The sequence below is a fragment of the Macaca nemestrina genome, chromosome 10 (assembly GCF_043159975.1).
Source record: "Macaca nemestrina isolate mMacNem1 chromosome 10, mMacNem.hap1, whole genome shotgun sequence".
Lineage (NCBI taxonomy): Eukaryota > Metazoa > Chordata > Mammalia > Primates > Cercopithecidae > Macaca > Macaca nemestrina.
The window spans coordinates 22,149,231-22,167,861 of NC_092134.1; the positions used below are offsets into that span (position 1 = coordinate 22,149,231).

Below are 18,631 nucleotides of genomic sequence, written 5' to 3' on the forward strand. Positions count from 1 at the left end.
TCCTGCACTGACTTCAAAGGCATTGACCCTTCCAGTCCTGGAAGGCAATAACTTCTGACAAATGGCTAGGTCTTGGAGCCAGGCTCCCAGAGATCGAAACCTTGGCTGGCCACTTACTTGCTGGGTGACCTTGGGCAAATCTCTCTGAGCCTTCCACACCTACCTGTATAATAGGTTAATAACTGTAGCCACCACCAGGGGACGCTGCATCAATTAAATGAGAAGAAGGGCAAAGGGCTCTCAGCACAGTGCCCAACCAAGAGCTGAGGGCTTCATAGATGTGCCTGTCATTTTATTTCTGGACACAAAATCTCCTAGTCCTGCTGCACCTGCAATTTTTCCAGAGGCTGCTCAAATGCAGCTGGGGTCTCCCTATCAAGAGGCCTTGCCCCTATCGGGTCTGGCGAGGTCAATGCAGCAGCCCCCTCTGGCCCCAAAGCAGAGACCCCACCTGGGTCCATCCATCCTCTTCTCTGCCAGGCACCGCCATCTCGGGAAAGGGCAGCTCCATCCTCCCATAGCACAGGCCAAATTGTGGACTCCGCTCTCTCTCTCTCACTTCCCACGTGCAAGTCTTGTTGTCTCCATCTTTATATTCTAAGAGAATTGCATCACTTCTCACTCCGCCATTCCCTCCCCCGTCATCGCGTGCAGGAACACGTGATGTTCCTGCATCCTCCTCATGGGGTCCCGGCTCCAGTATACACCCCTTAGGCCTGTTCCCCATGTGGCTGCCGGAGTCAATGACCTCACCCCTTCACTCCAAACCTTGGAGGCTCCCAGCCCACTCAGAGCAAAGACTGAAGTCCTTACCCGGGGCCCCACACCCACCTGCCCCCTCACTCCTCCTTCAGTCAACCAGACACTAATTGTAGGAGTGCACATTCATATCTGAATGCATGTAATTCAGTGGTACTTACTAGTACATTCACAATATTGTACAACCATTGCCTCCATCTAGTTTCCAAACATTTCATCACCCCAAGACCCAGCAAGTATCTGTTTCCCATTCTCCTTTCTCCAGCCCCCGGAAAGCACTAATCTGCTTTCTGTCTCTATGGATTTTTCTGTTCTGGACATTTTGTATAAATGGAGTGCCTGGCCTCTTTTAATCAGCATTGTGTTTGAGGCGCGTCTGTGTTGCAGCCTGTGTCAGAGACGCATTCTTTTTCGTGGCTGAATAATATTCCATTGTATGGACAGACCACATTATGTTTATCCATTCATGAGCTGATGGACATGTGGGTTGGTTCCACCTTTTGGCTAGTGTGAATAGTGCTGCTGTGAACATTTGTGTACATGTTTTGGTTGGAGCACCTGTTTTCAATTTTGGGGGGTATATTCCCAGGAGCAGAATTGCTGGGTCACATGGTTAAGTCTATGTTTAACTTACTGAGAAACCATCAAACTGCTTCCCACAGCAGCTGCACCATTTTACATTTTGCATTGGTGGTTCACTCAGCTAGGAATGCCCTTTCCCCTGATATCCTCATGGCTGCCTTATTCAAATCCTTCAAAGGTGCGAATGTCACTGTCTCAGTGAAACTCTATTTAAAACTGCATGAGCTCTTCCTGTCCCACACCCCACCCTCCCCTGCACCCCATTCTTTCTTCTCTTTCATTTTCTCCATAGCACTTATCACTGTGGACTGACCACACACATACCTTTTTATTATTTACAGTCTTTCTCTCTAAAATAGAGCTCCAGATGGACCTTTCCTGTCTCACCACTGAAACTCCAGGGCCTGGCACACAGCAGGTGCTCAATCAACAGTTCCCAGAGCAGTCTTTCTAGTACACAATTGAACCCCAGCCACTGCTCTGCTCAAAGCCCTGAATGGCTTCTGTGGCCCTCAAGGGAAAATCCCTTGCCCCACTCTCCAGACATGTCCCTGTCATGTCCCCACATGTACCCTGTGTTTAGGTCACACTGAACTAGCTGTAGGAATCCAAGCACACATGGTCCTTCTGCCTGGAGTTCCCTTTTCCACCCAGATTTCTGGTAAACCCTCTTTTATCCTTCACAACACAGCTCAGTGTCACCTCCTCCATGGAGTCTTCCTTGACCTCTCCAGGCAAAATTCAACTGGTCTCCCTGGGAATCTCCTTCCCACCTGTGTCAGCTTACACTGCTCTAGGTACATATTTGGTTTGACTACACCAGCAGCACACACACAGAGAGACAGAGACAGAGAGAGAGAGAGAGAGATCTTATTGGTTCTGTTTCTCTGGAAAACCCTGACTAATACAGATTTTGGTACCAGGAGTGGTTAGAGAGGAATAGAATTTTTTTTTTTTTTTTTGAGACGGAGTCTTGCTCTGTCACCTGGGCTGGAATGCAGTGGCTGGATCTCGGCTCACTGCAAGCTCCGCCTCCCAGGTTTACGCCATTCTCCTGCCTCAGTTTCCCGTGTAGCTGCGACTACAGGCACCCGCAACCTCGCCCAGCTAGTTTTTTGTATTTTTTAGTAGAGACGGGGTTTCACCGTGTTAGCCAGGATGGTCTTGATCTCCTGACCTTGTGATCCGCCTGTCTCAGCCTCCCAAAGTGCTGGGATTACAGGCTTGAGCCACCGCGCCCGGCCGAGAGGAATAGAATTTTAAGGATGAGTTTTCAGACATAGTTTTGGGATTTCTGGGGTTGGCTCTCTAATTTAATTAGCTATAAAGATGCTAATGACTATTTCCAGTACTAAAGAGAACGTTGATAGTCCATGGTGTTTATTCCCTAATAGAGATATGCAAACTATTTATGATGGATATTCCAAATCAACCACTGATAAAGAGCAAGCGTGTGGGCAACCGTGTCTATAATACTTTCTTTTTTAAGGCCCACTTGATATGCCAGATACTTTGAAACATTTTTGGCAAACTAGGAATACAGTGACATTGGCTGGTTGCTCCTAATGTCTCTGGACACAATGGGGAAAGAAAAGGATGAGTTTAGAGATTTAAGTTACCAGCTCAAGTGCCACATAAATGGCCTGAAAGCTTCCATGCATGCCCTGAGGGAGACTCTAATCTCCTGTAGCTGCAGGGCTGAGATTGATGAAAATCACACCCAGAATCTCATTCTGTGACTGGCTGGATTACAAGCAAGTTGAACTCCTAGCCTTGTAGGGTGTCTACTGCTAAAGTGAGGGCATTGACTGTGATGGAATGGAACTCTGAAAGTTAGGATGGGGACAGGTGGGAAGACCCTGGTGAAGCTGGACACACTCAGCCCCTAAACTCTGAGTCTTCCTTGCCAGTGGAAGAAGTTTCCCCGCCACCAGCTGGGGTGGCCTCTCCACCTCCTGCTGAGGGAACTAACCCTGCATTGCCTGGGGAAACTGTTACAGCCTCCCCTGAGGTAGCTGCCATGCAAGACAATCCTAAGTCTCCTGAAGACCCCCGCCCCCAACCACTTCTTTGCTTCTAGACTTGTAACTAGACTGAATTCCCAGCAGGCCCCTAAAGGGGAGGTGATATGGTTTGGCTGTGCCCCCAAACAAATCTAACTTGAATTTTGTCTCTCAGAATTCCCACATGTTGTGGGAGGGACCCAGAGGGAGGTAACTGAATCATGGGGGCCTGTGCTATTCTCATGATAGTAAGTCTCATGAGATCTGATGGGTTTATCAGGGGTTTCTGCTTTTGCTTCTTCCTCATCTTTTCTCTTGCCACTGGCATGTAAGAAGTGCCTTTTGCCTCCCACCATGATTCTGAGGCCACCCCAGCCATGTGGAACTGTAAGTCCAATGAAACCTCTTTTTGTTCCCAGTTTTGGGTATGTCTTTATCAGCAGTGTGAAAACGAACTAATATAGTAAATTGGTACCAGTAGAGTGGGGTGCTGCTGAAAAGATACCTGAAAATGTCGGAGCGACTTTAGAACTGGGTAACAGGCAGAGGTTGGAACAGTGGACGGCTCAGAAGACAGGAAAATGTGGAAATGTTTGGAACCTCCTAGAGACTTGTTGAATGGCTTTGACAAAAATGCTGATAGTGATATGAACAATAAGGTTGAGGATGAGGTGGTCTCAGATGGAGATGAGGATCCTGTGGGGAACTGGAGCAAAGGTGTGTTATGTTTTAGGAAAGAGACTGGCAGCATTTTGCCCCTGCCCTAGAGATTTGTGGAACTTTGACCTTGAGAGAGATGATTTAGGGTATCTGGCAGAAGAAACTTCTAAGCAGCAAAGCATTCAAAATGTGCCTTCGGTACTGTTAAAAGCATTCCATCTTAAAAGGGAAAGAGGCCAGGCACAGTGGCTCATGCCTGTAATCCCAGCACTTTGGGAGTCTGAGGCAGGTGGATCACCTGAGGTCAGGAGTTCGAGACCAGTCTAGCCAACGTGGTGAAACCCCATCTCTACTAAAAAATAGAAAAATTAGCTGGGCTGGTGTGGATGCCTGTAATCCCAGCTACTTGGGAGGCTGAGACAGGAGAATTGCTTGAACCTGGGAGGAGGAGGTTGTGGTTAGTCGAGGCTGCGCCACTGCACTCCAACCTGGGTGACAAAGTGAGACTCTATCTCAAAAAAAAAAAAAAAAGAGAGCATAAAAATTCAGAAAATTTGCAGCCTGATGATGCAATTGAAAAGATTAAAGTCAATTTTCTGGGGAGAAATTCAAGCCAGCTGCAGAAATTTGCATAAGTAGCAAGGAGCCTAATGTTAATCCCCATGACCATGGGGAAAATGTCTTCAGGTCATGTCAGAGACCTTCACAGCAGCCCCTCCCATCACAGGCCCAGAGGCCCAGGAGGAAAAAGTGGTTTCATGGGCTGGGTCTAGGGTCCCCATGCTGTGTGCAGCCTAAGGACTTGGTGCCCTGTGTCCCAGCCGCTCTAGCCATGGCTGAAAGGGGCCAGTGTACAACTCAGGCCATGGCTTCAGAGGGCGGAAGCCCCAAGCCTTGGCAGCTTCCACATGGTGTTGAGCCTGCAGGCACACAGAAGTCAAGAATTGAGGTTTGGGAACTTCCATCGAGATTTCAGAAGATGTATAGAAATGCCTGGATGCCCAGGCAAAAGTTTGCTGCAGGGGCAGGGCCCTCATGGAGAACGTCTGTTAGGGCGGTGCAAAAGGGAAATGTGGGATGGGAGCCCCCTGACAGAGTCCCTACTGGGGCACTGCCTAGTGGAGCTGTGAGAAGGGGGCCACTGTCCTCCAGACCCCAGAATGGTAGATCCACTGACAGCTTGCACTGTGAGCCTGGAAAAGCTGTAGACACTCAATGCCAGCCCGTGAAAGCAGCCGAGAGGGAGGCTGTACCTGCAAAGTCACAGGGGTGGAGCTGCCCAAAACCATGGGAAGCCACCTCTTACATCAGCATGACCTGGATGTGAGACCTGGAGTCAAAGAAGATCAGTTTAGAGCTTTAAAATTTGGCTGCCCTGCTGGATTTCAGACTTGCATGGGCCCTGTAACCCTGTTGTTTTGGCCAATTTCTCTCATTTGGAATGGCTGTATTTACCTAATACCTGTGCCTCCATTGCATGTAGGAAGTAACTAGCTTGCTTTTGATTTTATAGGCTCATAGGTGGAAGGGACTTGCCTTGTCTCAGATGAGACTTTGGACTGTGGACTTTTGGGTTAATTCTGAAATGAGTTAAGACTTTGGGAGACTGTTGGGAAGGCATGATTGGTTTTGAAATGAGAGGACGTGAGATTTGGAGGGGCCGGGGTGGAATGATATGGTTTGGCTGTGCCCCAACCCAAATCTCAACTTGAATGTATCTCCCAGAATTCCCATGTGTTGTGGGAGGGACTCAGGGGGAGGTAACTGAATCACGGGGGCTGGTCTTTCCCATGCTATTCTAATGATAGTGAATAAATCTCACAAGATCTGATGGGTTTATCAGGGGTTTCTGCTTTTGCTTCTTCCTTTTTCTCTTGCTGCCACCATGTAAGAAGTGCCTTTTGCCTCCTGCCATGATTCTGAGGCCTCCCCAGCCATGTGGATCTGTAAGTTCAATTAAACTTCTTTTTCTTCCCAGTCTCAAGTATGTCTTTATCAGCAGGGTGAAAACGAACTAATACAGGAGGGATAAAAAAACATGACCCATGAGGTGTGCTACACTCCAAAAGAATGACTTGAGTTTTCTAATTCGTAAGATAGAAATCTGGGGAATATGCCTGGCAATGGGTGTGGGATAATGGTGGAAGGAACATAACATTGAATCAGGCTAAATTTATGGATATGGGCACACTAAGCAGAGGTTCTACATTTACTGTTGCAGCCTAGGAGTTAGAAAGGGTTCTAACCATTTGTTGGGTTGGTTGGGCTGAAACACGGACCAAAAGGTGGCTCACAGTGAGGGAGAGGGAGATGCCAAAACTGCCTTGGTTTAATCTAAAAGGAAGAGATTCAAGGACCTAGGAAGACTGGGACAGTAGAGTGGATTTGTTATTTAAGACCTACACACCTACACTGGGAAGAACCAGAAGACATGACTATCAACCAACACGGTGAGAAACAAATTTTTTGGGGGAGCCGCATCATCCTTGAAGAGCTCTGAGACCATTCTTCTCTGTAAGCCAATCCTTACCGTGGGAACTGGGGTCACTGAATTTGGAAACCTAAATACAAAGGGTGTAACTGGATCCTGGAATGGCAGGGGCCAAGTGGGGACACTCACTGTAACAGACAGCAGCGTCAAAACAGCAATCAGAATAGTGTAATCACACAGACCTATGACATTGACTAGTTGGTAATGGTGTTCCTAGAAGTGAAGTAGAGAGGAAACCTACTAAATTCTTACTTGATCTGTATGAGCAGTAAAGTTCTAGATCAAGGGATCAAAAGTTTAACCTGAATCATAAAAACAGAGTGTCACAGCCCCTCAATCAATTTACAGACTGGAGACAATTTATAGACCCAGAACCCTTTGAATGAAAAGGAGGCCGGGTCCCCTTAAGGGAGGACCTTGGTATACTGCCAGAAGTTTATACTCTTCATTTTTCTCCCAGTCTCCCACAAAGGAACCTGTTGCCTTTTACCAGAGTGACTGTGCACTGGGGAAAAGGAAGTAATCAGAACACTCAGTCACTACTGGACACTGGCTCAGAACTGACATTGATTCCAGGAGACCCAAAATGTCACTTTAGCCCTTCAGTCAGAGTAGGGGCTTATAGAGGTCAGGTGATCAATAGAGTTTTAGCTCAGGTTCATCTCACAGCGGGCCTGAGTGGGGCCCCAAATGCATTCTATGGTTATTTCCCAGTTCTGGAATGCATAATTGAAACAGACATACCCAGCAGGCAGCATAGTCCCCACACTGGTTCCCTGACCTGTGGAGTGAGTGCTATTACGGTGGGAAAGGCCAAGTAAAGGCCACGAGAACTGCCTCTATGTAGGAAATTAGTAAACCAAAAGTAATCCTGCATTCCTAGAGGGTTGGCTGAGATTAGTGTCACTATAAGGGACTAGAAAGATTGGGGTGGTGACTGCCACCACATCCCCACTCAACTTGCCGATTTGGCCTATGTAGAAGACAGATGGATCTCAGAGAATGACAGTGAATTACTGTAAGATTAACCAGGTGGTGGCTCCAAATGCAGCTGCTGTACCACATCCAATTGCAGATGTGGTTTCATTGCCTCAATCTCCTGGGACCTGGTATGCAGCTATTGATCTGGCAAAGGCCTTGTTCTCCAACTCTTTCCATAAGGCCCACTAGAAGCATTGTGCTTTCAGCTGGCAAGGCCAGCAACACACCTTCACTATCCTAGCTCAGGTACAGCAACTCTCTGGCTCTATGTCATCATTTGGTTTGCAGGGACCTTGATCACCTTTCCTCTCCACAAGATTTCACCCTAGCCCATGACACTGATGACAGTATGCTTATTGGAGCTTGTGAGCAAGAACTGCCAATGATCCTAGACTTATTGGTAAGACATTTGCATGCCAGAAGGTGGAAAATAAATCTAACAAAAATTCAGCAGCCTTCCACCTCAGTGAAATGTCTAGGGCTCCACAGTGTGGGGGCATGTGGAGCCCTTTAAGGGGAAGAAGTTGCATCTTGTTAGTCCTGCAACCGAAACAGAGACAAAATGCCTAGTGGGCCTCTTTGGATTTGGGAGCCAACATAGTCCTCATGCCACCCATACTCATGTATGGAGTGACCTGAAAAGCTGCCAGTTTGGAGTAGGACCCAAAATAGGAGAAGGCTCTGCAACAGGTCTAGGCTGCTGTGAAAGCTGCTCTGCTACTTGGGCCATATGACCCAGCAGATGTCATGGTGCCCGAGGTGTCAGTGGCAGATAAGGATGCTATTTGGAGTCTCTGACAGGCCCCTATCTGGATAAATCACAGTGCAAGCCCTTAGGATTCTAGAGTAAGGTCCTATATCATCTACAGATAACTGCTTTCTTTTTGAGAAACAGCTCTTGGTTTGCTACTGGGCCTTAGTGGAGATTGAATGCTTGACCATGGGCCCCCAAATGACCCTGTGCTCTGAGCTACTCATCATGAACTGGGTCTCATCTGACCCTCCAAGCTATAAAGATGGGCATGCACAGCAGCATTCCATCATCAAATGGTGTGGTATATATGTGACTGGGTCCAAGCAAGCCTTGAAGGCACCATAAGTTACATGAAGAAGTGGCCCAAATGCCCATGGTCCCCATTCATGCTGCACTGCCTTCTCTCTCCCAGCCTGCACCTATGGTCTCATGGGGAATTCCCTACGATCAATTGACAGAAGAAAAGACCCGGACCTGGTTTACAGATGGTCCTCCAGGATATCTGTAGGCACCACTGGCAAGCAGACAGCTCCTTCCTGGGACATCCCTGAAGGACTGCAGTGAAGGGAAATCTTCCCAGTGGACAGAACCTTAAGCAGTGCCCCTAGTTGTTTACTTGGCTTAGAAGGAGAAATGGCCAGTCCTGCAATTCTATAGCAATGGATGGGCTGTGGTTAGTGGTTTGGTCAGATGATCAGGGACTTGGAAGGAACATAATTGGAAAATTGGTGACAAGAAAATTTCAGGAAGAAGCCTGTGATCCAGGAATTAAGAGATGGAAGTGGGAGTAGCACCACTCACTGTTACCCACTGATATGGTTTGGCTCTGTGTCTCCACCCAAATCTCACCTTGAATTGTAATAACCCCCACGTGTCAAGGGCAGGGCCAGGTGGAGAGAACTGAATCATGGGGGCAGTTCCCCCATACTGTGATAGTGAATAAGTCTCACAAGACCTGATGGTTTTAAAAATGGGAGTTTCCCTGCACAAGCTCTCTTTCTTGTCACCATGTAAGACGTGCATTTGCTCCCCATTCACCTTCTGCCATGATTGTGAGGCCTTCCCAGCCACGTGGAACTGTGAGTCCATTAAACTTCTTTCCTTTATAAATTACCCAGTCTCAGGTATGTCTCTTACAGCATGAGAACAGACTAATACAGCTGTGAAGAGCCACTAGTGAAATGTTTGCTTCTTGTTCCTGTGGCCTTATGCTTTGCTGTTCTAGAGGTCTTAGTTCCAGAGAAAAGACTGTTTCTACTAGGAGATACAATTATTCCACTGAAAAGGAAGTTAAGACTGCCAGCTGGCCACTTTAGGATTCTCATGCCTCTGAACAACAGGCAAAGAAGAGAGTTACTGTGCTGGTTGATGTGATGACCCTGACTATCAGAGGGTCACTGGACAACTAGGCTACAATGGGGGTAAGAAAGAATGCCTGGAATATGTAGGAGATCCCTTGGTTTTACCATGCCCTGTGACTAACTAGGGTCAATGGAAAACTACAACCCAGTCCAGGCAGGACTGCTAATGGCACAGACCCTTCAGGAATGAAAGTTGGGTCACTTGCCCAGGTAAAGAACCATGACCAGTTGAGTTGTTTGCCAAAGGCCAAGGGAATATGGAGTGGGAATCCCAAAGTGGAAGAAAGTAGTTATAAAGACCAGCTATGACCACGTGATCAGCTACAGAACTGAGGACTGTCATTTTCATGAGTATTTCCCCCTTATTTTGTTGTGTGTGTGTGTATAAAGATATATATTAAGCAATTATGTTTGTTTTCTTTCTTCTCATTCCCTTATTAGGTACCATAAGATGTGCTGACTTTATATTACGGTATTTGAATATTGTTAATTTTACATCATAGTATTTAAGCTGTTGGGTATCAAGGAAAAGAGTAAACATCACTGAAGGACTTACTTCCTCTTCCAGGGAAGGAGTTAGTGCATTTTTGGTTGTAAACAGGATAGTTATATCACGTTAGGTGGGATTACAACCTTGTTATTATCTTTACTTGGAGATTAAACATGGTTTAAGGAGATGCATATGGGTGCCAAGTTGACAAGGGGTGGACTTGTGACGGTCAATTTTATGTGTCAGCTTGACTGGGTCATGGGGTACCCAGATATTTGGCCAAACATTATTCTGGAAGTGTCTGTGAGGGGGCCTCCAGATGAGATGAACATTCGAGTCAGAAGACCAAGTAAAGCAGGCAGCCCTTCCTAATGTGAGTGGGCCTCTTCCAATCAGCTGACAGCCTGAACAGAACAAAAACACGGACCCTCCCTCGAGTAAGAGCAAGTTCCTCCTGCCTGTCTACTTGAGCCAGGACAGCAGTCGTTTCCTGCCTTCAGACTGGAACTGAAACACTGACTCTTCCTGGTTCTTGAGCCTGCTGGCCTTCAGAGTGGAATTACACCATCAGCTCTCCTGGGTCTCCAGCTCGCTGACTCAGATCTTGGGATTTCTGCCTGTAATCCCAGCACTTTGGGAGGCAAAGGTGGGTGGATCACTTGAGGTCAGGAGTTTGAGACCAGCCTGGCCAACATGGTGAAACCCCGTCTCTACTGAAAACATAAAAATTAGCCAGCCTCCTGGCTAACATGATGAAACCCCGTCTCTACTAAAAATACAAAAAATTAGCCAGACGTGGTGGCGGGCGCCTGTAGTCCCAGCTACTAGGGAGGCTGAGGCAGGAGAATGGTGGGAACCCGGGAGGCGGAGCTTGCAGTGAGCCGAGACTGTACCACTGCACTCCAGCCTGGGCGACAGAGCAAGACTCTGTCTCAAAAAAAAAAAAAAAAAAAAAAAATTAGCCAGGCATGGTAGCACATGCCTGTAATCCCAGCTACTCGGGAGGTTGAGGCAGGAGAACTTCTTGAACCTGAGAGGCAGAGGTTGCAGTGAGCCAACATCGTGTTCCTGCACTCCAGCCTGGGCAACAGAGCGAGACTCTATCTTTTGAAAAAAAAAAAAAAAAGAAGAAGATCATCTTGGGACTTCTCAGCCTCCAGGATCACAGGAACCAATTCCTTATAATAAATTCCCCCCCACCACTCCACACATACACAAACATAATACATCGTGTTGAATCTGTTTTTCTGGAGAACCCTAATATAGTTCATAACCCAGTGGCCCATTTGGCCTTTGCAGATGTATTTCGTTTAGTTTCTGCATTATCTTAAATATCAGATATTTTACATAAAGATCTAAATTTTCATTTTCTCTGAAAAAAACAGGAAGATCTGACCACACTGTGCTTGCATTCCTGTCTGGCAATCCTCAGAGCCATTTGCCTGAGTGCCCATTCTCTAATTAGCCTCAGTCTCCACCACTCCCTAAAGCCTCACATCTGCTCTGTTTCCCTCATCATCCTACCCATGGGGAATCTGCAGGAATTTGAGTTTGCAGTTCCTGTCTCACATGTCCTCTCTTCCTCTAGACTGTGGGGTTTAAATGTAGCAACTATGAATGTGTTCCCCAATGCACAATCCTCAGCACTGGTATAGTATTTACCACAAAGTGCTCAAAATACATTTGATGAATGAATAAATGAATGAATGAATGTTCCCCTGCACCCAGGACAAAAAGCCAGAAGTGCCCCCAAAACACAAGTCTCAATAGCTTCCTTCCAAAACCACCCTGCACACTACTTGAGGGGTAGCAGGGTTTCAGCCATGGCAGAGTGTGGTGGTTAAGAGCATCAACTCTGAATATATCTAGTGGTTCCTCAAAAAGTGCAGCATAAAATTACTGTACGACCCAGCAACTCCACACTTAGGTACATACCCCAAAGAACTGAAAACAGGTGTTCAAACAAATACTTGTACCCAAATGTCCACAGCAGCACTATTTGCAACAGCCAAAAAGAAAAAACAAGCCACATCCCCAGCAACAAATGAATGGATACATAAAATGTGATCTATCTAGGCAATGGAATATTGGAATATGGAAATGGAATATTATGCCACCATAAAAAGGAATGAAGTACTGATCCATGTGCCAACATGGATGAACCTTGAAAACATGATGCTGAGTGAAAGACGCCAGACATAAAAGGCTACACGGCGGAGGATTCTGTTTATATGAAATACCTAGGCCGGGTGTGGTGGCTCATGCCTGTAATCCCAGCACTTTGGAAGGCTGAGGGGGGCAGATCACCTGAGCCCAAGAGTTCAAGACCAGCCTGGTCAACATGGCAAAACCTTGTCTCTACTAAAAACACAAAATTAGCCTGATGCGGTGGCACGTGCCTGTAATCCCAGCTACTCAGGTGGCTGAGGCAGGAGAATCGCTTGAACCCGGGAGGCGGAGGTTGCAGTGAGCCGAGATCGCACCACTGTGGTCCAGCCTGGGCGATAGAGCAAGACTCTGTCTCAAAAAAAAAAAAAAAAAAAAAAAATTCTCCAGTATAGGTAAATGCACAGAGAGGGAATGTAAACTGGTGGCTCCCAGGGGCTGAGAGAATGGGGAGTTGCTGCTATTAGGGCTCAGAAAATGGACCCCAAAATGAAGGCCTCACAAGCAGTCTCAGAAGCAAAGGTTCTTCTCTGGCCTTCTCCTGCTCTCCTGTCTCTGGCCCCTCATTCTCTGAGACTGGCCATAGAAACTAGAATCCTATTCCTCAAGGCCAGTCATTAGAAATCAGAGCCCCTTCCTAAGCAAATTGGCATAGGAACAGAAGACTAAATACCGCATGTTCTCACCTGTATGTGGGAGCTAAACATCAGGTACTCATGGACATCAAAATGGCAAAAATAGACACTGGGGACCCCTGGAAAGGGAAGGGAATGAGGGGAGCAAGGGTTAAAAAACCAACTGTTGGCCACTACACTCATTACCTGAGTGATGGGATTTGTACCTGAAACCTCAGCATCAGGCAAGATAAGCAGGTAACAAACCTGCACATGTATCCCCTGAATCTAAAATAGAAGTTGAAAAAGAAAAAAAAAAAAAAGAAATCAGAACTCCTTTTTCCCCAAACCAGTCATAAAACCTAAAAACATTACTTGAACTTCCCAGCACCTTTCTATATAAAAACTGGCCGTAAAGAAATGATCTGACCTGCCTTGTTAGATTGTAGGTCCTAAGACCCCCAATCCAGAAAGGGTCCCACCTCACACGGAGAAGGCAGGCAGGCTGCATGGAGGCCAAGAAGAATCCAGACAGACAGGCTTTACTGGGCTTCCCAACTCAGTGTCTGAGCATCCCATCATATCTTTGGTTCAATCCTACTTCTACATGGCTGTCCACACTTGATTGAACTTAAGCATAACAATGAATAATTTTCCCTGTATCTTTGGGTCTTCATTCTGAAGGCTCCCATGTCAGTAAAACTATGTTCAAACAAGTCTGTATGCCTTTTCTCCTATGAATTTGCCTTTCATCCACTGACTTTCAGGGAACCTTCAGAGGGTGAAGAGGAAGTCTCCCCTGGCCCCTACACTGCTCAGCGGTATGTGGTTTCCTTTTTGGAGGAATAAAAATGTTTGGGATCTAGATAGTGGTGATGGTGGCACAACACTATGAATGTACTAAATGCCACTGAATTGTTCACTCTGAAATGGTTAATTTTATGTTATGTGACTTTCACTGCAACTAGGAAAAAATGTTGACTAGAGCCAGGCTACCTGGGTTCAAATCCCAGTTCTGACTTTTGCTAGCTGTGTTTTACCCCATCTGAGCCTGTTTCCTTATTGATACAAGGGGACCAAAAGGAGCATCACTCTCTGTGGGTTTTAAGATGATTAAGTTTGTTTGGGCATGGTGGCTCACATCTGTAATCCCAGCACTTTGGGAGGCCAAGGCAAGGGGACTGCTTGAGCTCAGGAGTTTGAAATTAGCCTGGGCAACATAGTGAAACCCTGTCTCTACCAAAAATACTAAAATTAGCCAGGTGTGGGGGTATGTACCTGTAGTCTCAGTTACTCGGGAGGTGGAGGTGCGAGGATCGCTTGAGCCTGAGAGGTAGAAGCTGCTGTGATTCATGATCGTGCCACCGCACTCCAGCCTGGGCAACAAAGTGAGACCCCGTTTCAAAAAAAAAAAAAAAAGATTAAGTGAGCTAATGTGTAGAAAATGCATGCAATCCAACACATACAAAGTGCCTGGTAATGGCCAGGCGTGGTGGCTCATGCCTGTAATCCCAGCACTTTGGGAGGCCAAGATGGGTGGATTGCTTGAAACCAGGAGTTTGAGACCAGCCTGGCCAACATGGCAAAGCCCTGTATCTACTAAAAATACAAAGAAATTAGCAGGGCATGGTGGTGCTCACCTGTAATCCCAGCTACCCAGGAGGCTGAGGCATGAAAATCACTTGATCCAGGGAGGTGGAGGTTGCAGTGAGCCATGATGGCACCACTGCACTCCAGCCTGGGCGACAGAGGCAGACCCTGTCTCAAAAAAAGAAAGAAAGAAACTATGTGCCGGCTAAACATTAGCTATTTCTGTTATCACGTTGGGGTTTATTGAGTTTTCTGAGTCCCTTTAGGACTGTATCAGCCAGAGACACGGAAGGCTCCTGGGGCCAGCAGGCCCGGCCAGGACTCCCAGACCTTGTGGCTGCATCGGACATCCAACGAGGCGATCAAACATTTCCTGCCTATTAAATTACAGCAGGAGTTATCCATCCAGGAAGAAATAAAAACTGTAAATATCAAAGCCAATGCATAACCTTCCTGGACTTCTGTTGCAACTTCCTTTCTTTAATAATTATTGTTTAAAAGAAGCAGCCTGTGACAGGGCAGGGTGGGTCAGTCCCCTGCCCCATTTGAAGTTCACTGCACGCACTGACTTATGTCCCCATATCAAATATCTGCAGCCACGAGGAACTAGCCGGTGGCTGTTTGCTCTCTGGACGTTATTTATTGCTCGTGCAAATTGGCAGGATCTCCCCTGGTGCATAACTTTTTTCCCTGACTTGTTTCTTTCCAGAAGATCCCAGACTAGGGGGCCAGCCTCGCAGACGCCAACAGAACAATCTTCTTTCAACAGCATTAATTATCTGTATGGCTTTCCATAACAACAAAAGAAAAAATCTTGACCCTACTGCCTGCCAATATTTAAGGCACTCGGAGAGGGAAATCCTTTTATCTTTGCATCTCCCAGAGCAGTTCGGTTTGATGAAACATCCTTCCCCTCCCCCGTCCCATTTTATATTCCGAACTTTCTGGCCTGATTAATTCTCTCCATCTCCATAAAGGGCTGTGTATACTCTTGAGTGTTGACTTGATTTTCTTCTATAAAAACATCCTTGCAAGAAATTAAAACAGCTTAGCCCATCCTTACTCTAGAAACTACTTGTAAAGAGTCTTATTCCTCGGTAATGAAAGGTAGGGTGGGGGAAATTAAAAGATCTGTCATGGAGGACGGGTGGGGGAGAGAATGTAGAAAATGGAATATGAGTTGAGAAGATTTCTTTATTTTAAATTAAAGTTGAGGATTAAAGGCATCAGGCTTTCAAGAGTTCTCGTGAAAGGCTTTTTGGCAGTCCCAGGTGGACGGGCCGTAATCTTCTTTTTAAATGGCTATATTTAGACCACAGAGCAGTCAGCCAGTCGAACCAGAAACTTCCAGCAGGGGACTGCATGAGGGATGGAGGATGGTGTTTTGATATGAGCTGTGGAAACGGAATTTAACCTCCTAAGAGTGATTTGTTTTTGAGAACTCGTAGCACCTGGAAATAGCACATGTATTTTAGGTCTCAGTGGAAGGGGCTCTTGAACAGTTACCTAAGAATTTGGGAAGGCAAGACCTTACCCCAAATGCCTCTGCATTCAAGAACTGTCAGATTCATACCTATAATGACAGCTCCCATGAAAGCATCTGTGGCCTATAACTTATACAGTCATTTTTCAATGGAGGAAAAATTATCTTAAAACCCTGTTTTTCTTAAAAGTTCAATTACTGGGTAAAGTACTATTTATAGAAAATATGTTTATTGGCTGGGCATAGTGGCTCACACCTGTAATCCCAGCCCTTTGGGAGGCAGAGGTGGGCGGATCCTTTGAGGCCAGGAGTTCGAGACCAGCCTGGCCAACATGATGAAACCCCCACCTGTACCAGCTGGGTGTGGTGGCACACACCTGTACTCCCAGCTACTCAGGAGGCTGAGGCATGAGAATCGCATGAACCCATGAGGCGGAGGTTGCAGTGAGCCAAGATGGCACCATAGCACTCCAGTTTGGGCGATAGAGCAAGAATCTGTCTCAAAAAAAAAAAAAAAAAAAGAAAGAAAAAATACATTTACTTCAGAATCTGCCTCCCAGTTTAAGTTCCATGTTCATGTTTAATGCATCTAAAATTTGACCGAGTTCACCACTACTCTGGTTGAGGGCAACTGGGTGACACAGAAAGGTTATTGGAGCGAGGACTATATTATTAATGCACATTAAATCAATATGGTAAAGAATCATTCATGCCCCCCAATAAAGATACCAAGTTAGTTGTGAGGTTTTTTTTTTTTTTTTTTTTTTTGTGGTAGCAACTTTAGCACAATTTGCTTATGTCTGAAATAAACTACCAGTGTTGATGCAGCCCAAGTGTAGAACCCTTAAAAGTCTGGCGGGCGACAGGCAGGAATCTGGAAATAGGAATTCAGTAGAAACAGGAATACCTTGGGCTTCTGAGACAGCAGGACCCCCCCGGGCTGGTTTCAGTGTGGTTTGGTTTTTGTTCATTACTGGAGGCACAAGTAAGTATTCTAAAATCAAAAGTGACAACAACCCAACTTGCAAGGCAACATAATCCCCTCTGAGGAAGCACAAACACGTTTCCCGCATTTATCTCAAATTGCAAATCAAAGTGGACCCCGACATATTTTCTCTAAGCTAATCTCCAGCAGCCTGGTAACTTTGAAGGGGTTTAAAATTAGACCAGTTGGGGTTTTTTTGCCTTTTTTTTTTTTCTCCCCTGTGGTCACTCGCTTCCTTATTCAGCAGGTCTCCAGAGAGAAGGTGTCAAAGGAGTTGAGGACAAAGGGCATCCTTTATTACCCTGGGCAGCTAGATCTTCCTACACCTGTGAGATTCTACCAGGCTTCCCAATATGTCAGTCTACTCAGCAGCCCAACAGCTCCCAGGAGCGGGGCCTGGGAGCCAACACGGTTCAGAATGTTCTCAGGAATTCTGATGTCCACTGCAGATGCTGAAGCCCAGCTATTTGTGGTTTTAAGGGGAAGGAGATGTGATTTGACTCACAATATAGTTCTAAGTAATAGCCAGGGATGCCCCTAGAAATCTTATAAATCACATCTAAGTGCACTGGCTCATCATTCATTCATTCTTCCATTTATCCTACCCAAGTTTATCAAACACCTACTATGTATTGTACCCCGAGCACAATACCAGGGCATAGCAATGATATAGAGGATAACAAAGAGAGTTGCTGTCCTCATAGAATTTAGAGAAAAACAACCAAAAGAGTGACTTCAATATCACGATGGAGCGAGACCATGGGAATGTGGGGATTCTCCATGCTATTCCCTTTTGCAATTCTCTACATTTAAAAAAAAATTGTCTTTTTTTGAGATGGAGTCTCACTCTGTCTCCCAGGCTGGAGCGCAGTGCCAGTGTTGATGCACTGCAAACTCCACCTCCCAGGTGCAAACTATTCTCCTGCCTCAGCCTCCTGAGTAGCTGGGATTACAGGCGCGTGCCACCAGGCCTGGCTAATTTTTGTATTTTTAATAGAGACAGGGTTTCGCCATGTTGGCCAGGCTGGTCTCGAACTCCTGACCTCAGTTGATCCTCCTGCCTTGGCCTCCCAAAGTGTTGGGATTACAGGCGCGAGCCACTGCACCCAGTCCATAATGTTTTTTAACAATAGTAAACATTATTTATTTTTTCTATGTATTCATGCAACCATTTTTTTGATGTTACATGAGGCCCAAAGGTTGGGCACTAGACTGAGAGAACAAGACTCACAGGATCCTCCCCTTGAAAGAACTTCCAGTCCATCAATGCAAGTCAATGTTTTTGCCTATCAGATGAGCGAACACAGTTAAAATTGCTTCAAGAATCTGGGGGGCCAGAGGGACACTCCAGAGACCCAACTAATCTGTTGGCTCACTGGGAACATTCAAGGTAATTATGTGCATAGATTTTTCTATTTTTTTAAAAAAAGAACATTTTTTTTTTGGTAAAGATGCGGTCTCGTTATGTTGCCCAGGCTGTTCTCAAATTCCCGGACTCAAGCAATCCACCCACCTCAGCCTACCAAAATGTTGGGATTACAGGTGTGAGCCACTGTACTTGGCCAATGTGTATAGATTTTAAGAACAATCTCTGGGCAGGTTGCCATGTATGGGGACACCATAGATGGGGACTGGCAAACTCCAGCTCACAGACAAATCCAGGTCACCCCATTTTGTAAATAAAGTTTTATTGGAACACAACCATGCACCTT

General features: G+C 46.1%; 1 protein-coding gene across 13 annotated transcripts in view; it reads right to left on the bottom strand.

Moving 5' to 3' along the window:
* LOC105493409 (cut like homeobox 2) overlaps positions 1 to 18,631 on the bottom strand; it is a 318,739-nt gene that overhangs the window by 213,920 nt on the left and 86,188 nt on the right. The window contains exon 1 of one of the 13 annotated variants that reach the window (XM_071071096.1): positions 14,140 to 14,250. The exons of the other annotated variants lie outside the window; for them this stretch is intronic. The gene's annotated coding sequence lies outside the window, so the exon portion shown is untranslated. Of the gene's footprint in view, positions 1 to 14,139; positions 14,251 to 18,631 lie in introns of those variants that run through there. 13 annotated transcript variants of the gene reach the window in all.